The sequence below is a fragment of the Trachinotus anak genome, unplaced genomic scaffold (assembly GCF_046630095.1).
Source record: "Trachinotus anak isolate AG129_WGS33_773 ecotype Australia unplaced genomic scaffold, CSIRO_AGI_Tana_v1 ptg000024l, whole genome shotgun sequence".
NCBI classification, from domain to species: domain Eukaryota; kingdom Metazoa; phylum Chordata; class Actinopteri; order Carangiformes; family Carangidae; genus Trachinotus; species Trachinotus anak.
The window spans coordinates 10960897-10988666 of NW_027273875.1; the positions used below are offsets into that span (position 1 = coordinate 10960897).

Here is a 27770-nt window from a genome sequence, read left to right on the forward strand (position 1 = left end):
CGTACTACCATCAGCCATTTTTAAATTAGTTTGTTGATCTGGGCAACACAACACAGGAACCACAGTGATGCTCCAACCTATCTTTAAATCATGTCAAAAACTTCCTCCTGTGTTGTTTTACACCTGAGAGTCATTGTGCCTCAGGCTGATGCTGACAGGATTTTCAGAATAAAATGATGCCTGACATCAAACAAATCAAGTTGAGGCTAATTTTCCTTATAAATTATGTGTCATGTTCTTTATCCACTCATTGAAAGGAGAGAGATGGCAATAAACAGTAAATATTTCTCCGACTCATGTCAAAGAGGATAAGTGTTTGGATTGATTACAGGCCGCCCCTATTAGCTAAGCTCAGCTGTTACTTACACTTCATTTCTTCTTTAGAAAGGAACTGATTCCTTAATTCGCTTTGGGAGGCATTTTCACCTACAGTGATAAAACTGTTTAATGAAATGACATCCACAAATTAGCTGACACCTAACCACTGAGATCTAAATATAATATCAACTGATGTTTTTGCAGTGAAGACAATTTCAACTCAGTGATGTTTGAAACGTTTAAACTATAAATATTATAATATTTCCTCGTCAGATTCACCACCTTTATCTAAAGGTCTACCTGTGATAGAAGGCTGATGTTACTGCTTTATGCAAACATTTACTGGCTTTATGGAAACAAGGTCCTCATCTATGTAGAGGGAGACTGAACAGTATTCCACTGCATTAATGCAAAAATAGATGGAGCTGTCATGAAACGGACAGATATATATATATATAAAACAGAATATATTTTCTCTCTGTTTATTCAGATTCAGACACTGGACATATGATTTATAGAGTGTTTGCTGTAGACAACAAAACGTAATAAAATTGTTTTCTTTTTTGTCAACCAACAGTAGAAACCCATAAATACTTAATTTGAAATAACATCATTTTTAACAAGTTGGCAGAAGTGAAACGTTGGCTTTTTTTTAACGTGATGAATGACTTTCAGTGATTCTCTGTCAATCAAAATTGTTGCAGATTAATTTTCTGTCAATTAATCGATTAGTCCCCTGTTCTTTGCAGCCCCTTCTTCATGATGTCTTTGCTAAAGGAGACAGGGCTCGTGAGAAATCCTTTTTTCCCAAACAAGCTTTGAATGCAACATGAATTTAAAGCAAAGTCACAGATTACCCGAAGCAAGCAGCAATTTTACTGTATTCACAGTATTATAGCTCCCTCCTGTAAAAGGCCTTGTCATGCAAACATATGATTTGCTAACACCTCCCCATTCATCAGTTCAGATACACCTCACCATCTGAGGCATATTCAGAAAAGCACAAGGCAAGACAATCGTGTATATTGCAAATGTGCACACGCAAGCCGCATAGATGCTGTTATACGACGCAAAGTCGGAGACAAATTGCAGTGTTGCAGGCCGAAACGGTTCATGGCCTTGGCTGAGTCTGATAAATTCTGCCCGCTGAGCTCCACTAATCACTGCAGCCTGTCACAGACACGCCCCTCTTCCCCAGAGAGCCGACGATCACGCTCCTGATCTCAGGGCAGCCACTGGCTGACCCTACAAAACACACACTCACGGACACACCCATGCAGTCCCCTTCACGCACGCACACACACACACACACACTCAAACGTGCAGTCTTTATGCATGAATTCACTGATTGTCAAACGAATCACAATCAAAATACAGTTTGAGCCTCCTCCGCTTCTCTCCCTGGTAACAGACAAAAAATATCCTTTTTTCTGTCCGTTGTGTGTTTTTTGTGACTCACGTGAAGCCATAAACTGCATACTACAGCACAAAAATTTCCATATCTATCATTCTTAATTGTTTCTCTCCTCCACCCTCATCACCCACATTCACATAAACACACTCAGTGCACTCGTTTGTAAGCTGTATCAGTGTAATTGATGCAATGACTGGAAATAAACAGGCAATTTAAGTGCTGGACACCTCACTGCTCTCTCTCTTTCTCCTTCTCTCTCCACCCCTCTCTCTCCCACCTCTATGTTCCCTCTTTGTCCCCTCACACACACACACACACAGTCACACATACATTGTGAGCTATCTCACAATTGAACAAGGTGGAATAAGGGACAAGGTCAACATGCTGTGGGAAAAAAAAATGTGTGAGACGGAGAGGAAATTAGGCAGGATGAGAATAGAGGAGGACAGAGGGTAGGCAGAAAACAAAGACTATTCTCACAGATGACTCATGTCTGGATGGTCTGTTTCATGACAAATTTACAGCCACATGAGAGAGAGCAGAGGACCATGTTATCACCAACCAAACAACATTTTTAATCGTTTTCGGTTTTTGCAGCTTTGACCACTGTGTCTGCTCATTCACGTCGTTCAGAGGCCTGCAGTTCAGCGAGCACTTTCACCCTCCGAAATGTTTCCTCTAAAAAGTCTTCCCCCTTCGCGTGATGGGTCGCCCTCGCTCGACCACTCAGCCGAGCGGACAGTGTTCCAACCTCTCCTGCCTGCAGCGAGCTCGGAACAGAGGAGACAGAAATAGCCCAAGCTGATCCAGCCGGCCACGTCAATCTGACCAGGCTGCTGCACAGAGCAACAGACTTTACTCTTATGACCGTTCCAAAGATCCCTCACATGTGACTTCACACACTTCCGCTGTATAAATACACTGCATCTGACCCGTAACAGCACTAATTATTGAAAGCCACATGTCAAAATGTGTGCTTGCCTGTCTTTTTGTGCACATGTGTGTATGTGACTGCATTAATCTGATGCCACTTGGTCCTGCTAGCATCAGTTCGGAACAGTCATGCTGCATGAATATTAAAAGGTTAGGGCTAGTTGTGTATGCTACAGAGTTAATAATAAACGAGGTCTAATAATTTAATGGGTCTGCATGTTGACATATCCCATGGGCTGCCATACTGTCTGTACGCGAGGTAATAGGAAAAGAGAGTGAAGCATAAAATGATACAGCAGGACTTGACAAATGGAGTGCAGCAGAACCCAAGAACACAAGGAGAAGAACGGGAGCCACAGTTTCCTTCTCTCTCATGAGACTTCCTCCATCCTTAATAGAAAAAGACTCTGGTGTATCCTTACATGGCCCACAGGGACCCTGATCATCAAGAGCCGCAGCAAAATACAATTTTTTGTCCAAAATCAAAATGAAATTCAAGACAATAACAATATCTGAGATCTGAGATGACACTGTGATGTTTTGTAGGGTTTGGTCATTGTTTGCTTCACTAGGATTTGCAATGCACTCAGTGAGTTCTTGAAGGGGTCAGTGTAGATGCATAATCAACAGAGTGGACAACACCAGTCAACAGCTGCGACACTGACTTGGTCTCTAGAGTAATTTTTCCCCCTGAGGCCTCCTGGCAGGTCAACCAGGTTTTTATCCCTACCATTACACCTGTTGTCCTCCATAACCATCATTAGGTTTCTGGGGGGATGAAAAAAAGCTCTCTCTCATGACCCTTGACCACAGCACTGCTGCTCAGCCATATTTTCAGGACTGATGGCATTTGCTTTCCCGGTGAGGAAACTATAGTTGTCATCTTTCAAAGTGTGTGTCCTTGACTCAGGCCTCCACAGCAACTCAACCTTGACTTGTGTCCAAACAAATACAAATACACATGGATCGAGATAACTCTTCTTTAATGGATTTGACTTAGTCTTGTATTTACATCTAAGTCTACCAATATGAATAAATATAAAGCCACACAGTCAAACATAATGTTTGATATTGAGTCTTGAAGGTTTTTGAAAACCCCCAAAATTTAACTGATTGAAATCTCGTTGTATTTAGTTCTATCAATTTCAAATTACAGTGCTTACTATCAACACACTGAATTGTGCATGTGAGTCAATTCGCTTATCTTTAATATATTATTCTATACATCCAATATACAGTATATTGCAAACCACACTGTAGTGTTTCAGATGATTTATTCCACCTCCCTCACAGCTACTGCTTTGCATTCATTTCAAGCTGGCAACACAATATTGACATTTCATCACCGTTTGAGTTGATGTGGGAAACTATTATCAAACCTGTGCTTATGTACACATCCAGCAGTTACAGAGCAACATTATCATTCAGTTTTTATTGTGCAATGTAAATGCAAGTCCAATATTCACTCTCTTTTTAGCTCTGTGTTTGGTCTGCACCAACTCCTGAGGGAAATGCCTCGCTCTTAGGCAGCTCACTGCCCCACTATGTTCACCATCTAGTCGCTAACTTCTGTCTGTTGCTTGGTGCTTAGCAGGTAGTGTAGCTTTTTTAGCTGAGAACTGCTGCAGTCAAAAACAACGCCTAATGGTGAGCAGAAACCAAATCAGTAAAAGCTGCAGACGAGAAAACCAAAACAATGAGCTAAAAAATGCTAAAAGACTCTGTGGAGTTTAAGATAAGTGAGCAGTTTGTCACGATGAGACCTAATTCACAACAAGTATCCATTTTCCCCATATAATACTGATTACAATGGACGACAATATTAGCTATATTTCATTTATTTAATGTTTTTAATGCTAATATTAAAAGTTAGCATGCTAACAGACTAAAATAAGATGGTGAACCGTTAAACATTAACCCTAAAAACCATCAGCAGCTTGAGATTGTTACTGTTAGCATGAGAGTGTGCTGACATTAGCATTTAGCTAAAAGCGCTACTGTGCTATGCCTCCGAGCACCTTGCATGGCTGTGGATTCCTATTCTTTTTGTATTACGTAGAAATGAATGGAAACCAAAGGCAGCCAGAAAATAGGGAAACATTTAAAATGTGAAATTATACACTGTACAAAAAATAAATAAATAATGTCTCATATGGTCCTTACTGGATAAAAATACATAATACATCAATTGCTTTGTCTCACTACACCGCCATTTCTGAATTCTCTCCACTTGATTCTCTCTGTTCCTCTGAAATCTCACCTTGCTCTCTCGCTCTCTTCCTGACGTACATGCTCGGTCTCCCTTGAAAGACTTCACTTCTTGATGGCAGCATTATCACTGCAACCTCCTGACAAACAAACCCCCACTCATGCAACAAAGCACACAGACGCACACACATACTGTACATACACACAAGACATACACACTGCGTAGGCTCTCTGCAGTGCCTCTACCTCATTGACCACAGTATAATACTTCATTAGCTATATAGCAGATTTTACCATTCTAAGTGAGATTAGCTTCTTTTGTCTCCTTTTAGCCTCGGAAACGCTCCCTGCCATAAACCAGTCACAAAGCCAATAACTTCAATGTCAAGAAATTTTATGTTTTCCTGGCATTTTTTAACATTTGCAATTCATTCCTTTATTCTCAGAGAGTGTGTGCTGGAAATAATCCATGGCCATATGACTGATTGTGACTATGACACTGAAAAAATACAAATGAAGGACTCCCAGAAGGGTCAAAAAGCTCCTGTTTTATTAGCTTTAAAAAAATAGACACTACATACTTGCATGAAAAAGGCTGTGATGCAATTTTCTAAAAAGCTCATAAATTATAAAATGCATTGTAATGTGTTTGTATATTCAACTACTGTCTGCTGTAATATTAAACACAGGATTAACAATCAGACTGCTTAAGGCTGCTCCATAAAGGGCAGTCATTTGTCTTTCTGCACACAGGAAAGTTAAAAAATTCAGTAGGCAGTCCAGGGCCACAGAACTCCATTTTAAACCTTCCGAGAAATTTTCAGCGCAATTGATCATCACACTTGACTTCACAAAGCACAAAGCCTGAAGCGTAGGGAGAGGGCTGCTCGTGGCAGGAGAAGGGAAGGAAATCAGAAACAGTAAACCTGTCCATCTGGGCCTCGGCCGTGTGGGCTGGTGGTTATTGCACCCTGACAGGGATGTCCACACTGCGAGCGGCTGATGTGTCGCTGTAATCTGACCTAGTGTGGGCGGTGCAACAGGCTCTGATTGCTTCTACGCTTTGGTCTTGTGCAGATACAAAGTTTAGAAAAGGCAAATTATTATTGTTTTTCTTCTCTTACCATAGCAATTACCATAGCTGACTGCACACAAGCATTAAATGGGAAGCATTAATCTGAAGCAAGAAACTGAAAAGCTCATAAGAAAAAAAACTGTGTGCACGGAATAATTATATATATATATATATATATATATATATATAAAATGATCACATTTGTTCTAAGGTTTCTCACCATTGTGTCCATCCACTGCACTATACTACATATCTAAATATCCTGTACATCCTCGTACTGCTGCTGCAAACCAGGACTGATTTTCATTACTTCTCACTCAACAGACTCTTAATATATGTTTTGTCGTTTTCACAGTTATTTCCATCTTTAGGAAATCTTTAGTGACACACCTTACGGCTGTTGAATGGTTTATGAATATGATTTGTTCCAGTCTGGGTCAGCTGGTGTTGACAGACAACCGACAGATAAAATCATACAGTCTGTGATATGTAAAGAGTCTAATCTTAAATCTTCAGTAACCCAGTTGCTGCCAGTCGTGCTCATGAAGATTTCTTTAAACATGTGTGATATCGGCAACTGATGATGTAACTTGTGTGTCGCTCAATGGAGGCACGTAGACACACAAGTGGCCTGATAAAGAAAGAGGCCAGAGGCTTTGAACCAACCAGGTAAGGAAGGTTTGTATATAGGCTAGACTGCTTACGCCATAGTGCTCTCCATCCAGGATCTCAACCATTTCCCTTTTCCTCTTTTGTGGCCTCTTCAAAGCAAAGGTCCAATTATATAACAACTTCTATATTTCTGCTATAGTTTTGGTTGCTGGCCATGTTTGTTTTGGTACAAGAACACACAACAATTGGAGATCCTGTGGGATTTACAGTGTAGTCTACAGAGGAAACTCGCCTCTATCTGCCCCCCCTCCTATTATTTTATTTTATATTACTTTAGCTGTTTAACTTAAAGCCCCTGAAAACTTCAGATCTTAAGTATTTTCTTTATAACATTAAATATTCATGAATACACAAGCAGCAATCAAAGTAATTTATTAAGAATTTAACACTTGAAAACTCAAAAGCTAATCTGCTTCAGGACTCTGGGTCTGATTGTGGGTCTGATTGTGAGGGCCAGATTTAACTGACAGTAATAAGACAACACACCAACATTTGCTTAGAAAAAAAAAACAAAAAAAAAAACAGTTGCTAAATCCTGATTGGTGCACAAACGTACATCATCTGTTTGTAACTCACCCCCGCTCACTTTAAACCAGGAAGACGAATGCACAGAAAAAAAAAAAAATTACAAATCACAAATATGTAACGACCAAAACTGTCCTGCCTCTTATAGAACACACTGTCAACATGTAGGATCCCGTCGCTTATAGTAAAAAGCTATCTGAGAAAACTATTTTCTCTACTATTTCTATTTTATGGGTGGCGATCAGACAGGGACAACATCTTGTCCTTTGAAACCTTTACTTTATTTTGGCAGTGGATAGAAGAGAAGAGATGAATGGGTTGAAACCGTTCTGCAGGCATTTGCTCCTCTAGTTTAGAAAATGGAGACCCTATGACTGTGATCAGCTTCTCATCCATTTTTCAGATATTTATCATAGTCTGAAATCCCAACAGTATGCAAATCACTTTGGCTGTTGACCAGCTGCCAGTTATTCACATTGGCCAAATAAATAGATTTCTGTTGATGACAGTGATGAACAAATGTTCACTTTCCTTTTATACATTTGTTGTGTATGGTTTTATTTTGGATTGGTTCCATTCAGGTCTCCTTGCAGTTTAAGGGCAGCACTTCACTCGTGAGCCATTTCACTGGGCTTTCTGTGAGAGTTTGTGAATTATTCATTTAAACATGATTGACCGCGGGATTGAATTACAGGACTGATTGATCAGTGGGCTCGTAAAAAGGAGTCCCAATGACCACTGAAGCCTAAGTGTGACTTAAATGACTAGAGGGCGGAGCAGCCTCAGCGGGCTGACGTGCTGTTAAACCAGTGCAGTATTGAAATGCATCACTCTGGTTTGGTTACACACCGTCCCAATTCTTATTTTCTCAGTGTAAAATCACATACGTGGTGGATGTTAGCTGGGGGGGCTGAATAAATGGGAGACAAGCACGAATGACTGATGAAAATGTACACTGTGACTGCTCATGATATTTCTAATTGAATTATATTGAATCAATAGCATGTTATGTCATTACCTTATAAAATGTTTCAAAATAGCAGATACAATGGGTTGTTTGTATCTACTGAAAAATGTCACTTTACAGAAAATGATGATTACAGCTGCAACTGGCGATTATTTTCATGATGAAGTGATCTACAGCTCTATTTTCTTGACTAAACATTTAATGTTTAGTCAATTAAATGCCAGCAAAATGTGAAAAATACACACTACAGTCTCTTTGAGTCCAAGGAGACAAATGACTTACTTAAGATATTCAGCTTACTATCATAGACAACAACCAGAAAATATTCACATTTGAGAGGCTGAAACCTGTGAACTTTTGCCATTTTAGTTCGAAAAAAGACCTAAACTATTAATCAGTTATCAAAATAATTGCAGATCAATTTCCTGATGATGGATTAATAGATTAATTGGCTAATTGTTGCTGTTCTAATACAGATCCAGGAGGTAACTCTTGTGCTCTTCCTGTCCTGTGCCACCAATCTCTCCTCATGTGCCATAAACCAGTTTATCAGATTTCCACAATGACACATGATCTGTAAAGGCTACGAGGCGGCTGCCGCGTTTGTTTAGTTAATTAAACAAATGTCTCAGCTAATGGTAGAAATCAGCGTCACTACACTAACATAGCTGCAAATGGCAGGAACAACATTCACACAGGTATCAGAGTTATAGAGAAATGTCTGTGAACTGCCTCGTGTTTCCAGGAGGTTTTTGCTGGTGTTTTTGTCTCAGACTCTGAATCTCTCTCTCTCTCTCTCTCTCTCTCTCTCTCTCTCTCTCTGTCTCTGTCTTCCATCAAAGCAAAACAACAAATCTCTATATCCCTGATTTTTCATTACCGCCTGTCTTGCTTTATCCCTCAAGGTTCAAGTCTGAGCCTTGTGTTTTGTGCGTTTCTTTTTTCTATTTATGCATGAAGTGCTGGACATGCCCTCCTTGTGTACTAGAATAATCCCAGATTACACATAGATATTCAGTCTGTGTGTGTACATGGCACATGTCTTTTTTCTTTTACTCTCCATGCATGTTCTATGTAATCTTGTGTGTTGTAATTTCCTCTTTGCAACCACCGACCTCTGCACCCTGTTAAATTGTTGTAAAATTCAGCAATCCAGCCTCAACAAAACACTAATCAGATCTTGGATTTCCAGTGCTGCTGTTCAGTCTGCATCAACGAGAGAACCTGACCCAAATGTCACTTCCCATTTAGGGTGAAGGAATGAAAAAAAAAAGCTGTCTGCCATTGGGGAATTTTTGAAAATGAAAAAATGGTTAGAATTATGAAAGAATAATCGTGGTAACTGCTGCTCCTGTTTCAAGCCTGCTCCTCCTGTTTTCAACACCACTTATCAGCCAGAATTTCACCTATTCAAGAATCAGTATCGGTTGTGCTGCATGCAGTGTGAAGATGCATTTATATATGTCCGTGAGTGTTTTTGCACAGGGGAGAGCAGGACAGCACACGCTGTTTGCAAAATAAAAGGTGTTGTTTGCATATTGCAGAGTCATTACAGGAGACGTCTACTGTTTGCTATGTGCAGTAAAGCTCCTGAATTTAAAGGCAAAGCACCAGTCGCTTTTTTTAGGAGACAGAAAAAAAGGAGGAAAAAAGCTACAAGAGCAACAAAGAGGACCCTAATTATTGCTCCAGTCGAGACAAGAAAGAAAATAAATGAGTAGCCTCAGAAGCAGTTACTACAAACACATTCATCAGAATATGTTAAAGCATGATTTCAGGATATTTTCATAAAAGAAAATAATTCATCTAAATTTCAAATTAATCCTCGTATAATGTGTTTTTTTGGGTTTTTTTTTTTTTCAAATCAATTCTTCTCCAGGTTCTGCTGCTTTCAGTGGCTGATTCTATGGTCGCTGCCTCGAGCCCGTCCCCCTGGATTCATTTACAATCCTTGTGTGAACGACGTACTGTTGCATGTTTTGATGACCACAAAGCTCTGTGGGTAACATGTGCTGCATGTGTTTGAGCTATCAAATAAAAAAAAGAGCAGCAATAAGAGATACAGAGCTGCAGCACGCATGAGTCAGTCACGTTCAAATGTGTATTCTCTCAAGTCAGTTGGCAAAAATCTGCACTCGGGTTGGCATGCCCAATGTACCCTACTGGCTGCCAGCTGTCACTCAGGAAGACAGAAAGATGGAGGATAGAGAATAAGAGAGGGGAGGGGAGGGGGGGGGGGGATAAAGGGAGTGGTGATGATGTGAGGACACGAGCCCTGAGGCTTTCTTTCTCTCGTTTCTCATTTGTCTCTCTGATGATGACAAAAAACATGGCAACCCGAAAGAAGAGAGGTCGACATCAGAGAAAAAGAGGAGAAAACAATGCTGAAGGAAAAAGACAGAGAGGGTGATATGGAAACAAAATATGACTTACCATTTTTCACGCTAATGGAAAAATCACCAAATCACCCATGACCCTTTAACCATATACATAAATGTGGTGTTTTATACTTTGAATTGCTTTGTTTGCAGAGGAGTACAGGTTTACCCACAGCCTGTTGCAGTATTCATTACAGTACTCCTCACACTAATTAGGACAGACTGGGGAAAAATAAAGCTCCTGTGTACAAAGAGCAGCTCCTCATATGAAGAACAAAAGAAACACATTTTGGCCTCAACAAAAAAACACACATCCTTTGGGCGTAGATCTGTTTTTCCTCTAATAGGCACCGCTCCCAGTTTATTATGCCAGCAATAAAATGAAAAAAAAAGGTTCCAAAATGTGATGAAAATACAAATTCACGAATATGAGTGAAAATGTGATGTGGAAGGCATCTTCTTGGTGCCACGTTTGCCATTGCACTTCAGCAAAGGGCATAAGCTGCAGGTTGCAGATTTGTGAACAGGTAAATGGAGTCATTCAGATTTTTAGAGCTGTTCTGTTCCCATTACAAGAAAACTACAATTACTGGTAAATAGCAGAAAAATGAACAGTTCATTTTCAAGAAAAGCTGGTTTTCTACTCGAGTATGATGAATGGGGATTGTTGTGAACCCCTAATGGAGCCTGCTGCACTAACAACCCACTGTAAAAAATCTGATGTCATGACTTTTCTCTCTGACTTTGGGGCCATCAATCAGCTGACTGTACAGTCAATGCCCTGCACAGTGAGAATGTCAGCATAGTTACTCTTTAAAAAAAAAAGTGTCAGGAGCATGTGCACAGTGGTTTGGGTTGAAAATACTGTACATCAGCACGTGCCATACATTGGATTTGACATGAAGTTACTTGATATTCTTTGCTCTGCAGCAGCAGATTTACAGATTAATGGATTTCTTCAGGCCTTTCATGTTACACGACTGGGCATGACACATGCCGATACAACTCGCTCATGTTCCACCTCATGGGAAACATGAATATTTAATTCCTTTGGCCTGTACGCAGTTTTCAACTGGGCAGTGCTCTGAATCTTGGACGATTCTGACAGATTTTTGTGATTTATGTGTTTTGTGTGTATTTTGTCAACAAATGTCAGATACAGCTCTGTTCCTACTGAAACAAAACTGAGCAGGAACACTTTGACTTTTCATAAGACCCTGATTTCAGTGATTTACGGAGAACACAGGATCAGTAAACCATTACAAGACCCATTCAGTGACATTAGCTGGATTTAAACGCTTTAGTGTCGACAAATGTCAATATACTGGGCCTCAGAAAGCTCCATTCATGTCTCATTTAGAGCCTCATCATAATAAAGGTAAACCACCATTAACTGCTGGCTGTTTTGCATTTTACATTTGTAAAATGTAAAATGCAAATGTCTCTGCTTCTTAATGCCTCAGTTTTTAAATAATTGTGATTTTCAAAATCATCCATGCAAATAATAATTACCAGCACATAAGCCTCAATTTAGGCCTCAAACTCCTGCAGGATCTGTTAGAGTAACACAACATGGACAACATAAACCACCCAGCATCACTTGTACAGGTTTAAATGAAATGAAGAGTTGTAGTTATACTCTGTAAAACAGCATTTTCATGTGCAGTAGTTGAGTAGACTTCACATGTAATAAAAACACATTTCCAGTGGGAAACTGTGTTCAGACAATAAGGCCAAAGGTTTGAATTTTTCATTATTTCATTCAAGATTATCAACATTATATCTCCTGCATTTGTGTTCCCAGGGCCTGATACCAAAATGAAGGACGGACTGAGAGAAGATGTAGTTTGCTTTTTCAGTCTCTCAACATCTCAAGATAGCACAACATTGCCTGTGGTAGAGCAACACAGGCTCTTTTGAGACAGATGAATTTTGTGATTTTATTCCAGCTCAGTTCTCTCTAGCTTCAAGCTATTGATGTCTGCTCCCGCAACTATTCTTATTCAACATTCAATTTAGGGACTCAAGGATACCACTTTTAAAAGTATAGCTAGATACTGAACAATGGCTAGAGATGACCCCCACATCCTCACTCAATGTTTTTTATCTGCACAGAGCTTTTATCTGTGGACGAACTGGTCATTCAGCATGCACGTCCCAGTAAAGCAAATCTCTTACTCGCAGCATTGAAGCAGCTTTCTGATGATTTGAAAAGACTGACGCAGGTTTTATTCCTGTCAAAATGGCAGATACACAAAGTGCTCAAAAAGACAAAATGAATGCAAGAAGCTGTTTTTTTAGCCTCAAACCACAGTAAATGGTTATATCAGCATCACAGCTGATGTAATCAGGGAAAGATATGCACTGCACATACAGCAAGACTGGAGCATGGCAGGGGAGGGAGAGCGGTTCCTGCCTGGTCATTTTAGTAATATCATGAAATTGTCAATCTCTCATCTTTGCACCTGCACTGGCTACGATTCAATTTTATGACGTGAGCTTAACCCTCATGTCTTCTTCTGCATATTTACAAAAGCTCATAACCTGACAGGCTAAGTGTCTGTGTACTGCAGGGCTGGCTGTCAAAACTGGTGGTTAGTGCTTCTCAACAGTAATGTCGGATGTTCACCCACAGACCCCTTCACCTCCCTTCATGTCGCATGTGTTTTAGTTGATTTTAAACAAAAGTAGAAAGATTCATTTCAGCCATTTACTCATTACTTTTAGCTGCCAATGTTGATCATTTGATCATTATTTTAGCAAAGTAAATCAACAATCAACTATCTATATCAGACAATCATCAACAACTATCAACTACTTATCCTCTACTTTTAGCTGTTTCATGCATGTCAGTTGTTAGATACGCATTATGTGTTTACACTCTTAAAGCAGATAATAATTTATAAATTTTCAAATAACTTGAGCTACTGCACAGTCTTTGCACACAGCTTCTAGCAGATGCAGACGTGTCCCCGGTTGGGAATCTAGGCCGCTCCCATCACACACATTTTGCTTGGCTATAGGCTGAAACACCTCCATGGAAGCCTAATGTGAGCCGCCCTGCTCACCATTAATCTTTACAGGAGGCTGAAGAAACAGCTGATCCATCTGACATCAAATAATCTCACCTCTTAAAATAGTAAAAAAAAAAAAAAACTGCATCAGCCAACGGTGTGAGACAGTAAAGAGGCCCAAACTTGTGGTACTGACTCGAGGGTGTTGCCCACTTTCAGATATATGACATATAGATCCGTCATTATAATTGCTGGGTGAATTTGGAGCCATGTCATCATTTTACTGCTCTTAATACCTTGACAAGCTTGGAGTTCCTGCTGTTCACACTGACATCTTAATGAACTTACATCCTATTTATCCATTCTGCCGTAAGTCAGTCTGTTCAAATAAAGATGGACACTTAATTGTGTGTGTATAACGCTGAGATACAAACTGCCTGGATATATGTCAGCACTGATGAACAGCATGCATTGTGTCATAGGTATAATCATTTATGGTCATTAAAGTCTTTTTTCATGCTCTGCATGACTTCATTGCATTTTGATTCTGGAGACGACATGTAAAATGCCATGTTTGGACGTCCATTTCATGCAGAACAGCTCCAGAAAGAAGTCATTTTCTTAGGTGGCTGTTAAATTACATGCTAGTTTGCAGAAATAGAGCCTTGAAGGGCTGCCTTTAACTGCTGTGCATGATTGTGTTTAAGTTGCTGTTGGACAAAAAACGTTTTTTTCTTTTGTGTCCAGCCTGCTATTACATGAATTACCTCACACAAAACTGAAAGAACACATACTGTGAGAAGTATTCATAACTTTCTGATGGTTAATATGAATTCATTAGTATATTATACTTGGTACTCATTTGCAATCAACATTACGACAATCAGCAGCAATTAGGGAACAATTGGAAATGTTTTCATGTCCATTTGTATTTTATTTGCCTTGGAATGATTTGGGTTTGGAGAGCATGTGCTGATATCGCCACTCCCGCCCTGCCAAATAAATAGCACTCATAAAACTCCGGCGTCTGCTGCACAGGATGGCAGGAAGTTTACAATAAATGTCTGGATAAATCCATGAAAGTCAGTGTTGCCAACTCTTCTCCATTGAAATACACTAATGGCTGCTCAAAAAGTCACACAAAGAAGATGATGCAATACCATAATTATCATGTAAATTAAGGCAATATTTTATTTATTAACGTAATGAGGAATTTACAGCGTGAAAAGGAGGAAGATGGATGTCGTGAGTGGAGACTGAGCTGAGACTGGGCTGTGGGAGACGCACTTTCTCCCTTCACTGGAGGTAGAGACACACATCCTGTCACAAGCTGCCCCTCTCTTGTCTCCCAGCCAGCTGCCTAACACTGATCCAATGAACCTCAGTTTTGTCAGCAGTAGTTCAACGTACTGTTTACCCTGCAAATGTACAACTAATTAATTTGTGGTCATGGCCAAAGATAGAGTCTGTCCAGCTCAGCACAGGCCTGTGGCAAGGGCACCAAAGGCCACACTGGTTCCAGAAAGCCCTCCCTTTCTTCACCTCCTTTCCCTCCCTCCCACCCCTCTAACGCTTTTGCAGAAGAAGAGAGGGACTGTGTTTCCATTCCTGCTGCTGCAAATGGCCAAGTGGCTGGAGATTTTTGAGGTTTTCATTAAAACGGTAAAAACAATGGATGCAAACTATGACAAATTCCTTGACGATGACATGTATGCCCACAGAAAATATTGTGTAAATACAGCTACATCCTCTACTTGATGACAAACAGGCCCTTTATACCTATCATCTGAATACATGCTCATAAAATTTACATATTGTGACAGGACTAATTGGTACCCATGCAGTTCCTTAATCAACATTGTTTACCACTATGGCAATGACAATAACACTATGGGATTCTTGAAATGACTTACCTTGCAATTAACAATATGAGTCAATATTGACTGCAGGTGACTTTCCATCAAAATTTACCAGAACTTATTTTTATGAGCTGTTTTAATCCTGTTTCTCAGTCCACCTCCAGTCTTTTCTGACAGGTTCCCACTGCCCACCACAGACACTGCAAACCATCAATTTTTTAGCTGTAATGGCAACAATGGGTAGTGGGAAGGCTGTCATTCCTATAATGACTGTGCTGTCATGAATATAATGGCTATGCTGTTATGTTTTATAGACAGGAAGTTCACGTATTCCTAATGCGAGCAAGAAGTGCTGCAGCTGAAGGCAGCTAGCTTGGCTGCACTGAAATGGCATCATTTGGAAGTTGTGATGTTGAAGCTCTGATGTTTTAGTTTCTGTAAAATCTTTGATGCATCATTTTCTTGCCTGTTGTGGGAGATGTCTACATGAAAAAGCCATGTTGACGTTATGTGATGTGTCGAAGCTAATCTGCCAAAGATTCAGAGAAAATCATATGAGCATCAGTCAAATGTCAATAACATCAATAAGTCAAATGCCAGTGAGTAACATTAGCTTGCATTCACAGCCAAGTGAAAGGAGCACTAATGATTTGGGACTGGCTTATCACTGGCAGCAACAGCCCCGTCACCGATCTGCTACAGGTTGCCAAGTAAGGCACACTTACAGCGAGCTGGTCATTATTGAATGTATGCCCCGAGGTGAAATGCAACAATGAATGACTCCCGAAACGTTACCCATCTTATTACATAGCTGCTTACAAAATGCATTAATCATCTGAGAAACTATACAGATTTTAAATGTTTTGCCTTTTTGCACTAAAGTAATTAACAAGGCCTTTCAGTGCTGCAGCCACAGAAGCATTTGTAGCTAGCATCCCTGGCTACCCAGTGAAAGAAGAGGAACAACTGCAACATAAACAGACCCAACAGGACCTCTGTCCAATCTCTGACAGGCAATAATAAAGTATGGCGTTCTCCAAATTTATCATCATCAAGCAACTTCAAATACAGTATCAAAAAATAACACACTAGACCCGTATAGCACAAATACACTGTACTATAATGTTGCTCCTCCTGTCCACAGAGGAATGAATTAGACAGCCACAGTATTCAATAACCATGTTAATGACCAGACATCTAATAGCACTGGAAGAGGCTGAGGTGGTCATCCAACTGCAAATCTGAATTGCTTGCATCTCTATTGATGTATGATGAAGCCATGCAAATCAATTCAGCAACACTCTGCAGCATCAGCATCCCAGCTACAGTGCAACTAGATGGATTTTGGGTGGATTTCTTTATTTATTTATTCTTGAAAGGTGAGGGTAAGTCATAAGACTGAGCGATGTAATTAGGCCATTCACCATGACTGCCATCATTACCGCCAGAAGCAGGACTCGGTGCCAGGGAGTCAGAGGGTAGCCCATCCAAGAATATCTCTTCCAACTTTCACAAGATGAATTGCCATCTGTTTGTCTATCGCCTGTGTGCCATGGGCACAGGTTAGATCAAGTTATTGCAGCAGGCATGTCTCAAGCCTCTGCAGTCCCGCATTCACGAGTTCTCGTCGCTCTTTTGCTTCACCTCTGTTGGCTTTTGCCAGAGGTTACTTGTACTGAATCTACTGTCGTTCTGACATTCAACACATGGGATTATTCAGTGAGCTGCAGTGGAAATGTGGCTGGGTAAGGTTATGTGCTTGGGTTGGTCAACATCATCCTCATGATCAGACACTAATGCTTGAGATGTGGTTTTAAGGTTGGTCAGGATGAAAAAAGATCACATGATACATGAGAAGAGGCTGCAAAAGGATTCATTTTGCTTATTGGTTGCATTGTTTCCATTTTTGTCAAGATCAGATCAGTAAGTGCATGAAGCAAGCTATGGATACACAAGCTGCTCCCTTGTTGATGCGATCCTTTGCTCCATAATATTCCTATTTTACATGTTTAGATTTGTGGCATGTTGTGTTGATTTCAGCTGTTTTACCAACTTAATGACATTTTAATGGACATACATGGTAGGAGGCGCTGCTGCAGGAGTAATATATGCAGTGATTCTGTCCACAAGTCTCTGTCAGATAAGTCAATAGACAGCTAGCAGTGGGGGTGGGGGTGGGGTTTGAGGGGCTGCAGGTTATCCAGAACTCACCTGACCAACTTCAGCCTTCAATCTTCACCACCCACCCCAAACCAGTGTGGTGGTTCATGGTTCATATAGGACGGAAGCACATTCAGACTGATTCTGAAAAGCCTTTATTTTCAAAATAGATTGTTCTTCACCTACCTGTAACTAAAACGCAGACCTTTACTCCAATAAATACACAGTGAAAATATGTTGGAAATATAATTTTGCTGCTTCAATATCAATATTGCTTCTTTTTTTTTTTTTTTTTTGTGAAGACCTGCGCCAATCATTTCCTAATCCCTCTATCTTTCGTGTTGTGTCTTCCCCTTTGTTTGGATTTACATCCAGACCGGGCCTTCGAACCGGAGTCCACGGCTTATATAACTGCCTGCCAGCTATTCACTGAAACCCGCATCCTCAATCAAGTGGTTTGGCATTTGCAGAGAGTCGATTGTATTGTTTCACACAGACAGACCCAGTTGTTTCTTGAACCGTGGCACAAACACAGCACAGAAAAAAAAAATGTGTCAAATACTTGTTGGGCTTTAACGCGCCATAAAACATTGAGGTGATTTTTTTTTTTTTTTTTTTTTTTTTTTGGGCCAGATCGGGTGATGAAAAGCATATTTGTCAGTCCGTGCACATCAATCAGGGCTTACCTACCGGATGGTGCTTCGGATGCCACACACTCTCTCTCGGCGGTGTCCCTCAGATTTGGCCGCCCTTTTTCCCCGTACCGGTTCTCCGCTGTCCTCCAGAACCAGGTGCGACCACAATCTCGCCTTGTTGTATTCCCATATGTTGTCGCCAGCGCAATTACGAATGCTCCAGTAGATCAGTGACTGGATAGCCTGTGTGATCATGTGCTGCCAGCTCCTTTCTCTGTGTGTGTCTCCTCTCTGTAACTGCTCCCTCCGCCCGATTATCTCCCCGCTGCGGCACTGGCTACATGGTAATACGGAGACATAAAACGTGCCTGACTCGCTGGCGAACTTGTGCGCCTTATTATGGTAATTAGTCGCCGGACCGGTCCGTGCTTGCTCATCCGTGCACCTTTGCAAAATATGCTGCCTCGGAGCTACATCCGCTATTTGCACTGAATAAATTGGCCCCGAGAAGCTGAAACGTGTTTTTATTTTTTATTTAAGGAAAGAAAGAAAAAAAAAAAAATCTCCAATCTGCCGGCTGAGGCTGGAGTAGAGGAGCGGAGGAGAGAAAGACTGAGGCGTAAAGGATGGAGAGGATTAAAGGAGGAGGAGGAGAAGGAGGAGGAGGCTGGAACACATTTGTGAAAGCCTTTCCACTATATGTCCTTTGGATAACAATGAGCTATACGGTGCATATTTCCCAAATGTCTCTCTCTCTCCCTCTGTGTCTCTTTCACTCAGCTGTTCCAGTTTTTTTACTGAACTCGTGCAAAAAAAGCCATTCTATCTATCTATCTATCTATCTATCTATCTATCTATCTATCTATCTATCTATCTATCTATCTATCTATCTGATCAGTCCCCTGCCCTTAACATAGGCTGCCTGCACTGTTTTTGTCTGGAAACACACCATTGTGAATGAATGATATCGTCACCAGGAGTCTCTGTGCAGTTGTATTCTGAAAAACAAATTTCCCACAGATTTTGCTCTTGCTGGTCACAGTCAGTCCCTCTTTGTCAGAATGATGGATTTTTTTTTTTTTTTTAATTAGAGCTCCACTCAGCTCAGTGCAGCATGCTGGGCAGGTTATGATTCTGTCCCATCATGGCACTGTTAGTCCGAGGGCTGATAGAGAGTGTTTTCAAAGCGGTCCTCAAATTGGTTGGGCATCTGGTCCGGTCCCCAGAGTGATGTGGACCACGGTTTGCTGTGGGAGGAATGGAGCCGTGTGAGGACTGAGTGTTGTGAATCCGGTGGGGCTGAGATCAGACCAGCTGCTTACATTTCAGTTGTGCATCAAAAACCAATACTTGCCAGCTTGAGAGCTTGTGATTAGGCGTGGCATGGCTCCAGCCTCAGCCTCTCCCTACCTACATGTGCACATGTCAGCATGAAAAATGTGCTGTTTCTACAGTTTGGAAATTGTTTTAGGCTCCTCCATTATAATCTATTAAAAAGATGGTTTGTGATTTGTGAAGAAAAGCACTTTATACATATAAGCCAAAACTATAAGCAAAGATCAGTGGCTCCTCTGATTACAATGCAGAGCATCGCTGTATAACATTAATGATTCAGCAGGACCTTGAGAAATGAAAAGTGCAGCGACTCATAGTTCTCTATGCCATCATGCACTCCTGTGCTTGCAGTGCATTTGATGTAATTTTGGGCTCTTCAAATTTATGTCAGTGTTTCTCTGGGAAACAATTACTGTAACATCGGAGATTGTTGCAGCGTGGCTGAAATGATAACCTTAGCCCTTTGAGAAGAGAGAGTAAGTGTGGCTCTTCTCACTGAGAGATGAAGATTGACAGAAAGGCAAGAAGGCCTGTTAGAGTAGAGTTGTTTCTCAGGCACTGTGTATTCATGTGAATTTGCAGCCTAATAATCCTAATCTGAACTGGAACGGCACTCTGAGACCGCAGACCTCCACCAAGGTCAGCGTCAAACAACAAACACCAGACTGTGTGAAAAAATCAAATTCATCCTAAATGATGAAGATAGGTCCCTTGGTCGTGCCCCATCCCTCCACCAAGTTAGGTACAAATCAGTCCAGTACTTTTAGCACAATGCTGCTCTCAAATAAACGGAAACAAAGGTAAACAGGATGGTCATGATGTGTGCCATGGAGTCACACAACTCCAACATTTGCATTAAGCTGCCATGATTCCATAAAAACGTTGTGACAGGTGATTTTTACATGTTGGTTGGTGAGAAAGGAGGCTCGTCTGTAGCTGTCAGTTACTTATGAAAGGTGGTGCCTCAGGCAAACTGTGTGACATCAGTGTTGTACGCACCTTAGACATTTTGTACTACACATATACAACACCATCATCAGAGGAGTCATCTGCCATTATGTGCATGTAAGTCACTGACAGCTCCAATCACTGCTGGCCTCATGCTGGCAGGTCCAGACATTTCAGTGGGTCCACTGTTGATTTTTTTTTTTTACAGCAGCTACACAATCAATTGGTAAGATGAGCTGAGCTTTATGTATTCTGCCCTTCATTTATTTTGGCTGCTTGGGCTGCAAATTGAAACAGTGAGTGGACTATTACGCCAGATGTGTTGTACTGGCTAATGTCAACAATCTTGTTTGAGTGCATGCCTCACTGTCAGCAGTTGATGTGGGTGTAACAGGAGCATGCACATTTTCAAATGTGTTAATTAAATTAGCCTGGTTCTTATAACACAGGCTTACAGTAATTTGCTATACGCTCAGGCTGATGACGTCGCTGTCTTTGTCGGCCATGTGTATCTGGCTCTTGTTATAGCCAGCTGTTAAGATCCTTTTGTGATTAAGTCCATCCAGTGAACTATTGTACTGCTGAATGTGATTTGCCATTACTGTAACATGGTCGTACTGTAATTAGACTACAGATTGAGTGAGAGCTTTAGTGTTATGTGATGTTGAACACATTTTTCTTCTTCATGCATCATGTTCATGTAAATCTTCCATGAAATATTAATCTGCAACTTCACAGAAAACAGTTTTCTGTGGTCTGGAGCTAGTTCTCACTATTTTTCCTTGTATCATTAAGATGTAATGAACAACATGGTGATTTAGATTTTGATGTTCAAAGTCACCTTTCCCCCCTAATCTGTAGGAGTGCCCAGCCAGCATCCAGGACTCAGCGACAGAGTGAATCTAATATCTGACCCCCCTGGTGACACTTGGTTCATCTTTTCTGTCTCCCACTGCCACCGCTCTCCATCTATGCTGCATTTCTTCCCTTATCCTGCCTCTCCATGCCGTCTCAGTGGGAGTGGGAGTATAATTACGCAGTCAGACGGTGTTTACAGACGCAAAAGCGCCTTAATTTATTCCAACAGTTAGCAGTAATTCCCCACTTTAATTTATAGCTCCTCCACCCAGTGGGAAAACGAGAGAGGCAGATAGTGAGAACGCGGGGGGAGAGAGAAGTAGCATATGGACTTTATATTACAGAATACAGTGAAGTGCAACTTGTACATGTTGTACACACATGTAAAATCCATCATCATTGGTTTTACTGCACATTGAAGTAGCTTTTAGCCTTGGGTTTCAGTTTGCTCTATAATGGAAGAAACAAAAGAAGATGTTCATGACTGTATTATTTGTAACTGAAAACTGTTTGCAGCGTTGCTGTTCAGTGATCATTATCATCCTGTTTCATTCAGCAGACGGCCAGCACTGATACTCATGTCAGGTCAGGCTGTAAACCATGTAAAGCAGAGGAGTTTTCATTTAATCAACACTGTCATTGGCAATAATTCACCCCTACCAGCGTGTTACACTTCTAGGTTTTGAGGCTGTTTTGGATGTGATTTACCACAAACAGGGAGTCTTTCCAAAAGTGTATTTACTCCTGTGTTTTCTTAACCTGTAAGCATCTAAAGCTGTGGACCCTGGTGAGAAAAATGGCATTGATTACATTCATACTGCTGCCTCCCAACAGCTACAGTCATTCTTATTGACTTTTTGCAAGGTACAAATCTTAATGACAGCACCAAAAGACTTTTGTCAAGATACCCCAATGAAAAACATCATACTCGACCGTAGCAGCTGGCGCGGAAACACGCCTCTCCATCCCGGCATGAAAGTGCAGTATTGATGCAGCTGTTGACAGTAATTTGAAGCAGGAACTGATCAGAATGGAAAAGAAAGCATCGAGAAATTTTAAAGACAAAAACTGTACAGGAAAATCTTGTAGTCAGATTTAGTCTGCTTAAAGAATTTAACACTGACATTGAAACACTAAATGCAGTGTCATCTTCCTGGACTGTATCCCCTCCTGCATCATCATCATCATCATCATCATCATCATCATCATCATCATCATGCAGGAAACAAATATTGATAAACCTAAATGCTTCTCCAAACTGGACAGCCCTGATTTACATTTACTCATTGAGCTTAAGTTCTAATACAGAAGGCAAGCTCCATTTAGTGTAAAGCTAAAATAAGCTTTAAGTCCTGGACAGCCAACATTACAGCTAAGAAGAAATAAGACCATTAGTAGGAGTGCAAGAGTCAAAGCCACAGAGCCCTGACAATGAATGTAACAAATCTTCCTGTGTAGCTAGAATCATCATTTATAATAGAGAAACACTAATTAAAGAAACAAGGAATTTTGAGTGCAAGAGGGAGAAAGATTTATTATGTATAGCGGAGTGGGAGGAGGTGGGGGGGGGGGGCTTCAGAGGAGAGAGGACTGTGGTGGAGAAGAGAACATGTAGATTTTAGATTTTAGGTGAAAGCAGAGACACTGATTGAGGAGCATGAATCTGACTTCACCAATGATCAACCACTAATGAGGAGTTGATGTGGCGCTGGTTGGAGCCACGGCTCTGTCGCCACAGGAAAAAAAGAGCTAACCAAAGAGCAAACACACAAACGAGCTGCATTCTGCATCAAAATAATCATGTGCGCTTAAGCAAATAGGTTGCATCTGTCACAGGTCACAGAGAAAGTTGGCAAAGAGTTGGCTCATCTGGCAAGTTTCTTCAGTAATTATGGCAGACTAAACGATACCACTGGGTCGTCCTGATGAGCCAGAAGTCAGCGCACACCATGCAGCTGTGACCTGCTTTGAGGCTGGTCATGAACATGTCAAATGTCATCTCCCACTTACAGAGACCAGGCAGAGCAGGACAAAATATTTAGTACACTGGCAGTCCACAGTGCATCATAAAGAGATTTTAAAATGAGACGCAAGATAAATTTAATAATAAAAATATTGTCTGTGGGTTTAAATGCAGGTAATATGAAGTAAAACACTTTAAACTAATGCAAAACAAAACTTAGGAACTGTCCAATAATTACTGGTACTGGGAGACGCGTTGCACACGTGTCCCCCAGCATCCCCCAGCCCACCACAAGCTTGGACCCCAAAAAAAGTTTTTAACAAATTGAAACTTTTTTAAAAACACGTCAACCTGAAGTTAGGGTAACATCCAGTAACATGCTGCGTTGAGGTGCTTTTTACATCATATCCTCACAGTCCCATGCCAATCACATATCTAAAATTTGGTGTTATTAGGACTTTGTTTGGGTAAGATATGTAACGATTTTTATTTTGATAGCTAGCGATAAAATTTTGTTTGTCAATAACGTGTGGAATTCATGAAATAACAAAAATGTTTTTAAAACTTTAGATCAGGTAGGTCTGAATATTATACGTGCCACGTTTCAAGCAGATCGGTCAAAAACTGTAGGAGGAGTTTGAAAAAGTAGGTTTATAATATTTTACAATTTTGTGGAAAGAAATCTCAGGCAGAAATGGGCGTGGCCTAGCTCATGAGATTCAGCTGAATTCAGGGAACACGAGGATATAAGGTTTGTGCAACATACGGTTCGGGATTTACGCGCCAAAAGGTGTTTACCTTGATTATAGCAAACAAAAGACAAAAGAGAAAAATCCACCCCCCTTTTCTTACCCCTCCTCTCTTACACCAGTCATTTTCATACAGTCCCTGAAGTATTTCTCTCTTCTCTCTTCTTCTTGTAATGACAACCTCCATATAGCCACATGACTTATGTCACCAAAATACTTCCACCCATTTGAATTATTACATATTCAATTTAAAGTGATATTTTTCATATGATTTAGAAATTATGTCTAATGGAACAAACACTGCAGCCATTACTTTCTCATTTTAGTGCAGAGTCATTACCTTGTGGATGATTCAGCTCCAAAACTTTGTTCATCTGATGAAGAATTACTTGACTGAAGTCATCACCTCTGATTGGGAACATTAGACACCTTCATTTTTAGTCCAAAAAACACAGAAGTGATGGAGTGGGGTCGGTGCCTTGTGTCCAAGATTTAGATTAGAGATGACGAAAAACCAGTTTTTGGATACTGTGTTCCTTAAAGCTTTTCACAGCCTTTCCATAAATGCAGGAATTGAATTTTTTTTAAAAACAGGTATGAATCATTGCAGTAAATTTCCCCCCAAAAAACCCCTCAAGACTCAATGTAAGTAGCTCATAAAACACAATCAAAGAATAATTTGCGGATAATAAATTTAGCGTACAGTGTGTGAAACTTGCAACAGTGGGCCATATCACAGCCGGTTTTACTATAAATGGCTCAAAGCCTTCTTCATCATTTGCATTTTTAGAATTGCTACAGTATAAAGATTAAAGAACTGAAGTTGCAATTTCCCTACCTGTCACATCATCCAATTTTAGACTGTGAGATAAAAGTGAGGAAAGCATGTAACGTTCAAAGGACTCCTAATAACTGCTGGAAAAATTCACATTCATGTGAAAGCGAATGGGTTTTTGTGAGAACCATAATAATGTCAGCTTTCCAACTGCATCACCTTTCTGTGGTGCCTCAGACTATAAACACAATCACACTTTCAGTCTGTCATTCACACAGCAAATTTCAGTGTTCATTCTCCCTCTAAACCATTCATCTGGCTACATTTTCTCTTTAGAGACACATAAAATAAGCAATAGATGGGTAAACCATGTCAATCAGCATTTAAACTGGGAGAAAAAGAGATGTGAAAAATGGGCGTGGAAGGAAAGAAGGAAGGAAGGGAGGGTAATGTTCAATTTAGACTTTAATATTGCCTTTTTTCTATTCATGCAGTCAACAAACCATATAACCGCGCTGCAAAGGGTAGTGATCCATTTCAAGATGATAAGAGTCATTTTGACTAGATGAACTGAGGCAGACCACTCAACTAAACCCGGAGCAGCTGTCAAATTCAAGTTAAGTGACATGAACTGCAAACTAATAAATCCTAACTGATCCGTATATTTTGTCCGTCCTTGTGTGTAATTTGATTATATTTTTAAAATTGATGTTGGTCTTATCTTCTATGTCTGTCCTTGTTCCCTATACTTCACTAAATGCTCCTGGGATCTTCCTCCTGCTGGTGCTGCCAGGGGGTAGAGGAGTTACTATTACACTGGACTTCAGATTGCAGTGGGAGCCAGCATTTCACTGACTTTGCCATTCGGAGCAGCAGTTTCTGCCCCCAGGCACTCACCAAGGTACAACCAAATATTAACTGAGGCACAAACTCTTAAACCCACATCGTTGGCACTGAGCAGGTTGGCGAGTTATGACAGAAATAAAAGGAAGGGTGAGAGAGACTCAGGGTAAGGAGTTTGAGCACAGCATCAACAACAATATTTTGGAGGATCAGTAGCAGCAGGAAGTCTGTTGATATTTTGTTAGTTTTTTATTGTTTCTAAAGACTAAAACCAGAAATATCAGACATGATAGTGTCTGTGTCGCCAAATCTTATTCCTTTGTGTCAGAGCTCCACTGTTTCCAAAAGTTGAAAAAACACTCCAGTGAGCTGCACCATTGCACTGGGTGACATGTTCCTTCATTACCATGACCATGGGCACTGTGGTTTATCTTGAACTGATCCCACATTCACTGTCCTACCACTATAAATACAGAGTTACTCATAAGAGCACCAAACGTGTATTAATCCACCCCTGAAAATAGTTCCCAAGAAATGCATAATTTCCTCTTTCCTCCTTTTGAGTGACATTGGCTGAAAACTGCAGTGCCCAGCTGTTGTGCCCAAAATTATTAATCCTTAATTTATATATATACACATACATATAAATACATATACACACGCACACACACACACACACACACACACATATATATATATAGTGGGTTTTTCTAAGAGGAATCAACTAACTAACTAAGAATTACACCTTCTGTAAGAATGAATGGGCTTTGCACTGAGTACCCTACACGGGATAGAGAAATCAGAAAGTATTCAACAGACTTCAGATCACTGTGTCGTTTTTTTATTGTTTTTTTGTTTTTTTATGGTATTTTACAACAACAGAAATATAGAGCATTATCTGGCTTATCTTTCAATAGACGATAGAGGGTGAGTAAAGCTCATCCCCCACAACCGAAGACTCTGTAAATTACTTATCAAAGATACCTCGTTGATGATTCCCAATTAATGATCTAATTTTCCACACCACTGGGCTGGCTTACTGCGTCCCACAGCATACGGGACAGAAATATTGGAGGCAGGGAAGGGAGACAAAATCACCACAGATGCATATTGTCGATGTGGGGGCAGGAGGAGGAGGGAAGGAGGGAATCCTCTATCCTCACATATCACCAGCACCTCCCTCACACGGACAGCGTATATAGTCCAGCATGCATCATGTCGTGTCACAGCATGTAGAGGAGAAAGTAGTTGTACAATCACACACAAAATTATCTTTGCAGATGCATTTAAGGCCGCCCCAGGCGTGTTGGTTTGCTAACTCGCACTCACAGTGGAGGTTCTTCTTTTTCAGAGCTAAAGCCAGTGCTTCCAGTTCCTAAGTGTCCAATATAAAAATAATACACTGGTGCAGACCTTACATCCAACAGGAGTACATTTGGTGAAGCCTTTGCTCTATTATTTGATTCAAGAATAAAAAAGAATTTATTCAGATTTTTAAAATATTAATCAGAACAGAATGCCTTTCTGTTCTGTATTATTCAAAACATGTTAAGGGTTATAACTGTTAACAAAGCAATATCTCAGACATCACTCTGCAACTCATGCAACTTGTGATGAGCATTTGTTTTAGTTTTTGTCCTTTTGTATATGCAATAATTACTGGATTTCAGAAGAACTTTTAATCAGCAACAAACGCTGAATTTTATTTATGTTGATGTTAAGTTTAAACTTCCTCATTAAGTCCAGATGACTGTAGTCATAAAGCTGCTTTTTTAGCCAAAGAGAAAAGATCTAATTGATGCACAGACGGAAACAGGAAACATCTACAGTATGATAAGCCATATGCCTTATAGGTGAAACAGCCCAGTAACAGAAAGCAGCATAACAACTATAATGAACACATTCATTTAATGAGATGTGTGCTTTCTCTTTGTTCTTTGCACAACAAATAGATTAGCTCTTATGTCTAAATTTTAATATGGCTCTGTTGCACTCTTTATCTCCTCTAAGCCTGTAGCTCTAACGTCAGTGCTGTACACCTTCTCTCTGGCCTTTGGACCTGAATAATAAGAAGCAGAACTGTGTAGGCTATTTGTAAATGGATTAAGAAGTGATGTTGGGCTAAGTGATAACTGAACAGC

The 27770-nt window shown here is 40.5% G+C and overlaps 1 protein-coding gene across 2 annotated transcripts in view; it reads right to left on the reverse strand.

Annotated features, from left to right (window-relative positions):
• The window catches only part of flrt1a (fibronectin leucine rich transmembrane protein 1a), a 40564-nt gene extending 21713 nt beyond the window's left edge, over positions 1-18851 (reverse strand). The window contains exon 1 of one of the 2 annotated variants that reach the window (XM_071461344.1): positions 18214-18851. The gene's annotated coding sequence lies outside the window, so the exon portion shown is untranslated. Of the gene's footprint in view, positions 1-18209 lie in introns of both variants that reach the window. The other variant, XM_071461342.1, reaches the window with a different exon arrangement.
• Between the last annotated feature and the right edge of the window lie 8919 nt (positions 18852-27770).